The sequence below is a fragment of the Rattus rattus genome, chromosome 2 (genome assembly GCF_011064425.1).
Source record: "Rattus rattus isolate New Zealand chromosome 2, Rrattus_CSIRO_v1, whole genome shotgun sequence".
NCBI lineage: Eukaryota > Metazoa > Chordata > Mammalia > Rodentia > Muridae > Rattus > Rattus rattus.
Window position 1 is genome coordinate 51,154,183 of NC_046155.1, and position 12,613 is coordinate 51,166,795.

Genomic DNA, 12,613 nt, shown 5'->3' on the forward strand with positions numbered 1-12,613 from the left:
GGCTCTCCATGCATGTCATTTTGAGTTCAAGTTACCTCACTTAGGATGATATTTTCTATTTCCGTCTATTTGCCTGCAAAACTCTGGGTGTCCTTATCAGCTGAGTAGTATTCCACTGTATAAATGAACCACATTTTCTATATCCTTTCTTCACAGTGCTAATATCCAAAAAACCAATAATATATAAAGAAATCATGAAGCTAACCACCAAAAACCACAACCGACCCAATCAAAAATGTGGTATAGTACTAAACCAAGAATTCACAACAGATAAATAACAAATGGCTAAGAAGCACTTAAAGAAATATTCAAGCCCCTTAGTGATCAGAGAAGTGCAAACCAAAACAACTCTGAGATTCCACCTTATACAAATCAGAATGGCTAAAATCAAAATCTCAGTTGACATAACATGTTGGTGGAGAAAGAGGAACACTCCTCCATTGCTGGTGGGATTGCAAACTAGTACAACCACTCTGGAAACAAATCTGGAGTTTCCTCAGAAAATTGAAAATAAATCTACCTGAAGAACCAGAAATACCACTCTTGGGAATGTACCCAAAAGATTCCCCACCATGCCACAGAGGCACATGTTCCACTGTGCTTACAGTGGCCTTATTTGTGATAGCCAGAAGCTGGAAACAACATAGATATCCCGTGACAGAAGAATGGATATCTGCCTCTTTTAAACAGATTGAACATTAATGAGAGTCCAAGGCCAACACATGAACTTCTCCCAGTTCATTATTTGCTTCTATATTTAATTTCTTTTATTTCTTCACTTTTTGTCAAGTTTTCTAGTCTTTTCTAAGCTCTTTAAATTCTACATGCAAACACTTAGATGACTTCCTAATCTCTACACCATAACCTGGATCATTGGTTCAGTTTTCAAGTCAATGTTTTCATTGGTTCCTTTAGAAATTTCACACATACAATGTCGCTGGTATCTAGTCGAAACTCTATTATTATCCTAATCAAAAAGGAACCCTGGGTACAAGTTCCTTGAAAAGAATGTACAAGGCAATTGATTCCATTGGTTGATTATACAAAATATTTTATTGTATGCTAGATATAGTGGAAAAATATCATAAAAATCTCTAAAATTCTTTGATTGTTCTCCAAGAATGCAAACTTCTGTGTTTCAATTTGCACTGAAACATTTGATTGTTATGTAGTCAGTTAATCCTTCTTCTTCATCTGCATGCTATAGTTTCAGTAATATTTTGTGTTGCAGAAGACAAAAGATTTGCCTTAAGGCAGCCCCTGTGTACCTTCTATAATTCAGACGATGATGATCTAAGGCAAATACAACAGGGAAAGCCACATGGTCATGTGTATGTATATATATACTGGTTAGCTCTCTAGAAGTTCCATTAGACTAGGCAGGCTTTGTAGACAGCTCTAAAACTAAAGAAGAGCTTCAGAATGCAGTATTAATTGCTTCAGTTTTCATGGTTTGAACTGAGATACAGACATCTAAGACCAAGAGCACACAAACTGCAGAGAATACAGTCAAATATGACTGAGTACAGTGCTTCCATCATTTCCAGTCAGGGAATTTATTGATGGCTCACCATGAATTAGGATTTTAATATGTTACAAATCTATGAGAACTGAACTGCATCTTTTGTGATTTTAAATACTGTTATATTATTATTATTATTATTATTTTATTATTATTATTATTATTATTATTAGAAATGCAGTGCTTAAAATTGGTAGCCTTAGCATTATAATCCTCACAATTTGATTTTTTTTTTGTAACTTGAAAAAAAAGAATCTTCATGAGGGAAGTCTTAAACAGGTCATGGGATGAGATGGTTTAACTCTAAAATTGGTTTTTTTCGTCAATAAAACTTAATTTTTACATCTGTTTCAAAGTCAAAATGAATTTTATCATGCTTCCTCAGCTTCAGTTACCAAAACAGGCAATATAAGTATGTACACTACTTATTTCATTTTGTAATAGGTTCTCTATTTAAAACAGTTTCTTTAATCATTAAAACCTCATGCAGGTAGGAGAAAGACTGGGCAAGAAATAAGCTACAAGTGTATTCCTTTGCAATGAAACAACTGCACCTGAGAATGCTCTCCTGACTCTCTGAGGTCATACAGCCTGCTCATCATACAACTCAGTGCTCCTTTCAGAATACAAGTCTCACTTGGTTGGTTCACACCTATGTCACTTTGAGGCAGCATCCTTAACAAAATTGATGTGTTTGATCAATAATCCAAAGAACAACTTATTGAACAGGTCAAAGGGTAGGAAAAAGTTAAAATGACTTGTTTCTCCATGACATTATAAATTCTCTTGCAGCAGAGGTAACTAAACAACCCTAATCTTACAAAGTTTTCCAAACAAATAATTCAGACTAAAATACTTCTATATACTATTATTCATGGAAACGCAAATAAACACATTCCATACCAAGCTATTTAAGTAAAACAATTTCTTCCCAACTTTGATATATTACTATGAACACATTTTAGGCACACAATTTATTTTTTTTTCTTAGCTGGGGACTGAACCCAGGGCCTTGTGCTTGCTAGGCAAGCGCTCTACCACTGAGCTAAATCCCCAACCCCCCACAATTTATTTTGAAAAGAATAGAAAGGTGATTTTTAGGCAAGGAAAATTATCAAATTTGCTTGCTATTTCTTGCAAAACTATGCACTCTGCATGCTGTTCTAAACATTCAAATTCAGAAGAAACATAGCTGAAAATTAGAGGGCAATTCTACACAAATGGTACAGAGTGAGTAGAGCTGAAATGAGTACAGGATAGTATGGATATTTGGTCATGAACAGAGATGTAAGGCTGCAATTTCTCTCATCTTACATGATATTCTAATATATGAACTTGTTAGCTCTGAGTTAAGAATTTTCCTTTTTGTTTTGAAACTTGTTTTGTTCTGTTGGGCTGTTGTCTCTTTTCTGAAGACAAAACAGTGGGGGAGTAGATCTGGGGAGAGGGGAAGTGGGGAGGTTGCTGCAAGTAGTAGAGAGAGAGAAATGTGTGTTCTGGATTTATTGGATAATAATATAATCCATTTGCAATTACAAATATTTAGTCTTCTATTCAGTGAAACATGTTTCACCACCTGTGAGTCGTAATCAACAAACTACATTGGAAGTTATATTGTGTGGTTTCTGGACTTTATTCCTCACTGGTTCTGTATGGCAGTTTCTGACTTCTTAAAAGCCTCTAAGAATGTCTTGTGTTGCAGTAGTCTCCTGGGAGGCCTTCAGATTGTTGGGTCTTCAGAGGAGCAATCACACCAATTTTCCAAGAGTGAAGCTGTTCTCGAGGGACTCAGGGGGTATCAATGGACTGTGGTTTCTGTTTCTTTGTGTGCAGCCATACTCCGGGGAGGCTTTTCTTTTTTTGCTTCTGAGTCACTGGGAGGTCTCCAGACTGTAGTGTCAATTGCCCATTTCCCCTGTGTGCAGAGGAACTCCTGGGATGTCTTCAAGCTATGATGTCCTGGGTGTAGTGGATCTCCTGGGATGTCTCCAGTTGTGGTGTCAGATGCTTCAGGATGTGGTATCAAATGTTTTGAGTACAGTGGTTATTTTGGTATGCTTCAGGATGTGACAAATGTTCTGAGTATAGCAGATCCTCTGGTATGTCTGAGGATATAGCCTCTTCCAGGAAGCAGACTTGCTAGTGGTATGTCCCAGCAGAAAGGACCAGGTGGAGGGGGATTGGTATTCGGCAGGTAGGGGATTTGGGAAGTGGTGGGTCTCAGAGTCCACTGGTTCCCAGCACCAGCTGAGGGACTTGGGGTAAGGGTTCTTACCAAATGCTAAATGCAGCAGATCTTATGGTATGTCTGAAGGTAAGAGTTTCTTCAAGGAAACAAACTAGATAGCTGTTTGTCCCAGCAGACTACAGTCAGGGCAACAAATCAACAGCTTCTCTTACACTCTGAAAACCCTCCAGTTGGAAGGTCCCACAGGAGGTCAGCTACCGTCAGGGCCACAGGCCTACCAGGAGACCTGTTGCCACCAGGGACAAAAGAGGCAGACTCCAAACAGAGCCACCCAGGCACTATGGATAAGTAAATAGCTAGAGTCAAGTGCAGGACCATAAACAGCAAAATCCAATATATGTGGTCATCACCAGAACCTAGTTCTCTCACCGCAGCAAGCCCTGAATACACCAATACTCCTGAAAATGAGAAAGCTGACCTAAAATCCTATCTCATTAAGATAATAGAGCCCTTTAAGCAGGATAAAATTAACTCAATGAAAGAAATACAGTAAAACACAGGCAAACAGGTAAAGGAATTGCATAAAGCAGTCTAAGATTTAAAAGTGGAAGTAGAAACAATAAAGAAAACATGGAGGCAGGCAAACCTGGAAATGGAAAACCAAGAAAAGAGGTCAGAATGACAGATGAAAGTATCAGCAACAGAATGCAAGAGATAGAAGAGAGAATCTCAGGTGTAGAATATGCAGTAGAAGAGATTGACACAATGATCAAAGAAAATTCAAAACATAGAAAACTCCTAGCCCAGAACATCCAGGAAACTAAGGACACAATGAAAAGACCAAAGCTAAGAATAATTGGGATAGAAGGGAATGAAGATTCTCAGCTCAAAGGACCTGAAACCATCTTCAACAAAATCATAGAAGAAAAGTTCCCGAACTTAAAGAAAGAGATGGCCATAATGGTACCTGAAGCCTATAAACAACAAATAAATGTGACCAGAATATAAAATCTTCTCATCACATCATAGTTAAAACACTAAATGCAGAGAGTAAAGAAAAAATATTAAAAGCTGCAAGGGAAAGGAGCCAAGTAACATGCAAAGGCAGACCTATCAGAATTACACCAGACATCTCAACAAAGACTATAAAAGCCGGAAAAGCTTGGTCAAAGGTCATGCAGACTCTAAAAGATCACAAATGCCATCCCAGGATACTATAACCAGGAAAACTCTCAAACAACATAGATGGAGAAACCAAAATATTCCAGGACAAAACCAAATTTAAACAGTATCTATTTACCAATCCAGCATTACAGAGGATTCTAGAAGGAAGACTCCAATACAAGGAAAATACCTATACCAAAGAAAAGACAAGATATCAAGAATCTCACAATAAGGCCAAAAAGAGAATACTGCAAGCACAGAAAGCTACCTACAAAAGCAAGTGTAACAGGAACCAAGAGTCATCTGTCTTTAATATCTCTCAATATGAATAGACTAAACTCACCTATAAAAAGGCATAAGCTAACAGACTGGATTCAAAAACAAGATCCAGCATTTTGCTGCATACAAGAAACACACCTCATTAATAAAGACAGACACTATCTCAGAGTAAAAGGATGGAAAAAAGTCTACCAAGTAAATGGTTCCGAGAAACAAGCTGGAGTTACCATCCTAATATCCATTAAAACAAACTTTCAATCCAAAGTTATTAAGTGTGGTGAGGAAGGACACTTCACATCCATCAAATGGAAAATTCATCATGAGAAAGTCTCAATTCTGAACATTTATGCCCCAAATGCAAGGGCACCCACTTTCATAAAAGAAACTTTAGCAAAGCTCAAAACACAAATTGAACCCCATGCAATACTGGGAGATTTTGACACCCCATTTTCACCAATGGACAGGTCATTGAAACAGAAACTAAGCAGAGACACAGTAAAACTAATAGAGGCTATGAACCAAACGGATTTAACAGATAATCTAGAGAACATTTCACCTACAACAAAAGAATACACCTTCTTTTCAGCATCTCATGGTTCCTTCTCCAAAATCAACCATGTAATTGGTCAGAAAACAACCTGCAATCAATACAAGAAGATTGAAAGAATCTCATGTATCCTATCAGGCCACCATGGCCTAAAGCTGGTCTTCAAAAACAGAAAAAGCATCAGAAAACCCACAAACATGTGAAAACTGAACAATTCTCTACTCAATAATTTGGTCAAGGATGAAATAAAGAAATGAAAGACTTCTGGGAATTTAATGAAAATGTTGACACATCATACCCAAACTTATGGGACACAGTAAAAGCAGTGATAAGAGGAAAATTCATAGCACTAATTGCACTGGTAAAGAAACTGAAGAGATCTCACACTAACAACTTAACTGAACCCCTGAGAGCTCTAGAACAAAAAGAAGCAAACTTACCCAAGAGGAGTAGAAGGCAGGAAATAGTCAAAATCAACCAATTTGAAACAAAAAGAACAATATAGACAATCAGCAAGACCAAAAGCTGGTTCTTTGAGAGAACAACAAGACAGATAAACCACCAATCAAACTAACTAAATTGTTCAGAGGTACTATCCAAATCAACAAAATCAGAAGTGAAAACGGAGACATAACAACAGAAAGGGAAGAAATTCAAAAATTCATCAGATCCTATTACAAAAACCTATACTCAACAATACTGGAGAACCTAGATGAAATGGATGGTTTTCTAGACAGACACCACATAACAAAGTTAAACCAAGAGCAGGTAAACTTTCTAAACAGGCCTACATCCCATGAGAAAATAGAAGTCATTAAAAACATCTCAACAACAACAACAACAACAGAAAAGGCCAGGGCCAGATGAATTTATTTCAGAATTCCAACAGACCTTCAAAGAAGACCTGGTACCAATATTCCTCAGAATATTTCATAAAAATAGAAACAGAAAAAGACTGTCTAATTCATTCTATGAAGCCACAATTACTCTGATACCTAAACCACACAAAGACCCTATTAAAAAAGAGAACCTCAGACCAATCTTGCTTATGAATATTGATGCAAAAATACTCAATAAAATTCTCACACAATGAATCCAAGAACTGTTCAAAGCTATCATTCACCACGATCAAGTAGGCTTCATCCCAGGGATAGAAGGCTTGTTCAATATACAAAAATCCATAAAGGTAAACTACCATATAAATGAACTCAAAGAAAAAATTACATGATCATCTCCATAAATGCAGAAAAACCATTTGACAAAATGCACTACCCCTTCATGTTAAAAGTATTGGAGATATCAGGAATTCAAGGCCCATAGCTAACCATAATAAAAGCAATGGACTTCAAATTAAATGTAGAGATAATTAAAGCAATTTCAAAACCCAAAACAAGGATGCCCCCTCCCATATCTATTCAATATAGTTCTTAAAGTGCTAGGTAGAAAATATGACAACAAAAAGATCATGGAATAAGCAAATTTTGTAAAAGCAGGAATAAAGGTTTCACTATTTGTAGGTGATATGATAGTATACATAAGTGACTTCAAAAATTCTACCAGAGAACTTCTCCAGCTGATAAACAACTTCAGCAATGTGGCCAGATATAAAATTAACTCAAATAAATCAGTAGCCTTCCTTTATACAAATGATAAACAGGCTGAGAAAGAAATTAACGAAACAATTCCCTTCACAATGGACACAGATATTATAAAATAACTTAGGGTAACTCTAAACAAACAAATAAAATATCTTTTATGATAAGAACTTTAAGTCTTTCAAGAAAGAAATCAGTCAAAAAAAATCTCAGAAAATAGAGAGATTTCCCATGCTCATGGATTGGCAGAATTAACATAGTAAAAATGGCCATCCTATCAATGGAAATCTACAGATTCAGTGCAATCTCCATCAAAATCCCAACACAATTCTTCAAAGACATGGAAAGGGCAATTCTCATATTCATCTGGGAAGGCAAAAAACCCAGAAGAGTAAAAACAGTTCTTAATGGTAAAATAACAGCGAGAGGAATCACCACCCCAGATCTCAAGCTCTACTACAGAGCAATAGTGATAAAAAAGTAGCATGATATTGGTACAGAGACAAACAGGTTGATCAATGGAATAGAACTGAAGACCCAGAAAGAAAACTACACATTTAACTCACTTGATCTTTGACAAAGAAGCCAAAAATATACATTGGAAAAAAAGAAAGATCTTCAATAAATGGTGCTGGTCTAACTGGATGTTTGGATGTAGAAAAATTAAAAAAGACCCATATTTTTCACCAAGCACAAAGCTCAAGTACAAGTAGATCAAGGACTTGAACTTGAACTCATCGGCACAGGCAGAAATTTTCTAGACAGAACTCCAATGGCTCATGCTCTAAAATAAAGAATTGATAAATGGGACCTCATCAAACTGGAAAGGTTCTGTAAGGCAAAGCGCATAGTCAATAAGACAAATCAGCATCCTACAGATTGGGAAAATATCTTCACTAACCTCATATTGGATAAAGGGTCATTATTCAAAATATGTAAAGAACTCGAGACTGACCACCAAAAAACCAAACAATCCAATCAAGCAAATGGGGTATAGAACTTGCTGGGGACAACATACAATGACAGGGACTGCCAGCAGTAGGCCGGGATGGAGACATCTCAGAAGCCTGTGTGGCAGCTCCTTGTAAAGTAGGGTGGTGTCTGGGACCCTGAGAAGCAGGAGACACATCCCACCAGGAGACCTGCCATCTGAAATAAGAGGCTGCCTGCAATAGACTGGGATAGAGACATCTCGGTAGCCCACAACAGCTCTTTGTAAAAACTAGTTGTTCCCATTTTTCTCCTAACCTTAGCCCTGGACAACAGCTGCATAGATTTCATTTGTGCGTGACTGCCTTTAAGTTGGCCTTGGTGTACATAATTATTCTATTATATCTGACTTTCCTACTTCTTTCTCCTACTGCTCTGGTGAATTCTGTGAAACTAGATGTTCCTTGATCTTATGATTCTTAAACAATTGGAAATTGAGGCATAAGGTCATAGCACAGCACAGCCCTAATGGCCCAGGTTCATGCTGTGTGTTCTCATCTTGGGAACAATGTAATAACTGCACAATAGTAGTTCCAGATTAATGCTTGACTTGCATAGAAACTTTAAAGAAATTATTAGAAAACGAATTAGAGCCAGCATTGGGACCCTAAGAAAGGAAAAAGTTATTGAAGTTAGGAATTAAGTTTAAATAACATTTGAGAGTGGTTCCTGGATAAGGAAGTATAGCATATATAAAATTATATACTAGTAAATTAAGTCAAAATACTGAGACTCTTACGAGAGTCATTGTGTGCAAGGAACAGAAAGCTAGCATTACCACTGAGTTAAGGATTAACTTGATTCTTTTTGGCCACTGCCTGGAAGCTTTGCTTATGTCATTTATCATTAGAGTTTCACAGGAAAATGCAAGTAACTGACCTTGGAGCTTTGAGCTCTGAAGTATAATAAGTTAAAAAGTTAAAGTTTAAATAATGATAGGTTTACAATTATTATTATTTTGGCCATAGACCTGGGAATAGGGGAAGCTTGAAATTTTGGGGAACAATTGTAATTCTTAGTTCTTTGTGGGATGTAGTTATTCTTTTGAATTTGATTTGGCAATGATTATACAATGTTTTTGGCAATATTTCTACCTACGTTTGAATTATCAATAAAAGACTGGGTCAAGAGAAAGGCTAGAGAGCATGAGAAGAGCATGTGAAGAGTGAGTGAGAGAGCATGAAGAGAGAATGAAGAGAATGAAGAGAGAGAGAAATGAGAGAGCATGGAAGAGGAATGAGAGAGCACATGAAAATGAGAGAGTAAAAAGGAGTGAGTTAAGAAAGAGAGAGTGGAAAAGTGTAAAAAGAGTTAAAGAATGTGATATGTGTGTGTGTGAAAAGGAGAGTGCATGTGGTGCGTGTGAGATATGTGTGAGGTGTGTATGAAGAGTTTGTGTGAGAATGAAAGGGTAATGAACAGAGGTGTGCACGTGTATGGGAGTTTGAGAAAAGAAAACCAAAATAAAAAAGCAGAGTGCACAGGAGAATGCAGAGTGGGTGCAGCCCCAAGCTGTGTGTGTGTGTGTGTGTGTGTGTGTGTGTGTGTGTGTGTGTGTGTGTGTGTGAGAGAGAGAGAGAGAGAGAGAGAGAGAGAGAGAGAGAGAGAGAGAATATTCCACCTCAAACCTGAGTCAAGCAGTTAATAGTTCCTCAGTTGGGGTGGACCATCATAAACTAACTGTTGATAATTCTGCACTTAGGGGTAAAGTGTCATGAACTCTCCTTCCCCCTTCTATACTGTAGCACTTTTTCACTGCTTACCTACAGACACTAAAAGTTCAGTTTATTGCAAATAAGCTTATTGTAATACAACTTCCATGAATATGAAAAAATGAAGAGTGGCCAATCAAATAAATGAGCTGTCATTTTTCAAATACAAAAGCAGAACACAGTGCCTTGCATACACAAACCTGTACACTGGTGGGGTAGTTCAGTGTGAGGCTCTTCCCTAATGTACCAAAGAGCTCCTGGGGGAAGTAAAGGGGTGCGGGATGTTCTAATTATATTTTAATTAAAAAATAAAATTAAATTGGCATGACCTTTGTCCTCATGGAATTAATGAGAGTAGCATAAAACATATAAAAAAAGACCAAGAAGATTGTTATAAATGAGGACTGATATGGAGGCTGGTGATAGAAATTAATGTGCATGCAACCACTTGCTGGATGGAGGAAGAGGATAAGGAATATTAGGTTATAACATAGTATTAGCAAAGCATTTTCCATGATGAAGTTTATTTTTAAGGCAGATGTCAGAAAATTTATGATTAGACAAGTTAGGCTGTACTTTCTATCCCTGTATGAACCAGTTACCCAATAGAAAATCATAATGCCTTTTAAAACGGCAATGACTAACATCTAACACAGTCCCCAGTTACACCTATGTTGGGGGATCCTAAGCCAAAGAAAAATGGTTGTTATTAATGTTATCCCAATGTAGGGGGATGCTAGAGCAGTGAGTTGGGAGTGGATGAGTGGGTGGAAAAGCACCTTCATAGAGGCAAAGGGGAGGGAAGGGAGGACGGATGGGATGGGATAGAGGAGTTGTGGAGGGATAACTGGGAAGGGGGCTATCATTTGAAATGTAAACAAATAAAATGATTAATTGAAAAGAGGATCTAATTTTCTCAATAAGATCACCCCTATGGACATATGAGACAGTCTGAGAGGTCAGTGTTGTCTCAATGGAGAAAGCAATGACTACCTAGATTTGTAAAGTAAAATTAAAAGAGGGGCTGAGAGAAGAGATTCACAGTAGATGAATTATTGATACTAACATCCCGAGGCCTTAGAGATGCAGTGTACCTGGGAAATCATGACGTAAAGAGGCTAGATGAGAGGAAGTAGCTGGACTCATTGGCAGTGGTAAGAACACAGCAAGCTTTTCACTCTTAGCTTAGAACTGTGTTGTGAGATCGGCAAGGGACCATTGAAATATTAATCATGGCAATGAAGAGGTGTACACATAAGCAGATTTGTTAATATATGCACCTAGTTGCTGGGCTGGAACATAGATTTCTAAAAAGCAACATTTTTTTTCTAAAACCTACACTAAAGTTTTTGCTTTAAAGTATATTCTTTGAAATATCATACAGACACATGAGGAGGCATGATCATAACCAGTTCTTATTTCCCGCTCTTACTCTCTTTTGTTTCCTCCCACTGCACTAACTCGAAACCTTAAGGTCTGTTATTTTAAATAACTCACTAAGTATAATCTATGCTATTAACATATGCATCAAGATATGTATGACAAGCCACTATATCATGGGCAACCAGTTGCTATTCTCTACCCAGCAAATAATTTTCTCTTCTCTGGAAGCTGTCAAGGGCCAACAACTCCTCAAGTGGAGGATAAAGCCTGCTTTTCTTCTGCCCAGTCTGTCCCGAAATTTTGGCTGGCTTTCATCTTGGACAGTTTGTCATAGTTGTGAGTTCAGAAGGGCAGTTACCATGTCACGACCAGAGGACACCATTGCAAAGCACTCTTCCCCAACCTCCAGGTCATTCTCCCCACTGCCTGCTCTACAATGTTCCATGAACCTTGGGATGATAGTGAGAAAAGTGTCCTATTTAGGACTACACACATAGAGTCACTGATGTGCAGCACTAAACCTTCTGCAAAAGGTTACAGGCCCTGTCAATGAGAATAACGAACTAAATTTTCAGGGTTTAAATGGTAATAGGTGATAATATGACCATGTGGATAATATTGTTTAACAAAGAATTTTAATATAGACTTCTGAGATTTATGCTATGAGATGTCATTCAATGGATATGGTAATTTTAAGATGAATCTTATCTTCAAACTCTCATTTTAATACTACTTATGGTTTGACTCTTTAACCCTATAATTTCACTAGGGTCTCTGCTCTGCTTAAAATTCTAACCTGACAATCAGTATGATAAGAATCCTGAAATGCAGTAAAAATATTCTTGTGTATTTCAAATGAAGGTTCAGACAATATGAGCAGAGAAGGTGAATATGAAGCTAGTAAGGACTCATGAGCATGAAGCCTAAAGCATTATCCTTTCTTTTATTGTGATTTTTTATTCATCATTTAATTTGTTTACATTTCAAATGATAGCCCTCTTTCTGGTTATCCTTCCAAAAATCCCCATCCTATCCATCCTCCATCCTCCCATTTGCCTCTATGAGAGTGCTCCTCCACCCACTCACCCACTCCCACCTCACCTCACTAGCGTCCCCCTATGCTGGGGCATCAAGCCTCCATAGGACCAAGGGCCCCCCACCCATTGATGTCAGATAAGCCTGTTCTTTTAAGTATTTTTGACTCACTAAACATTTGCCACCATCTATACACAT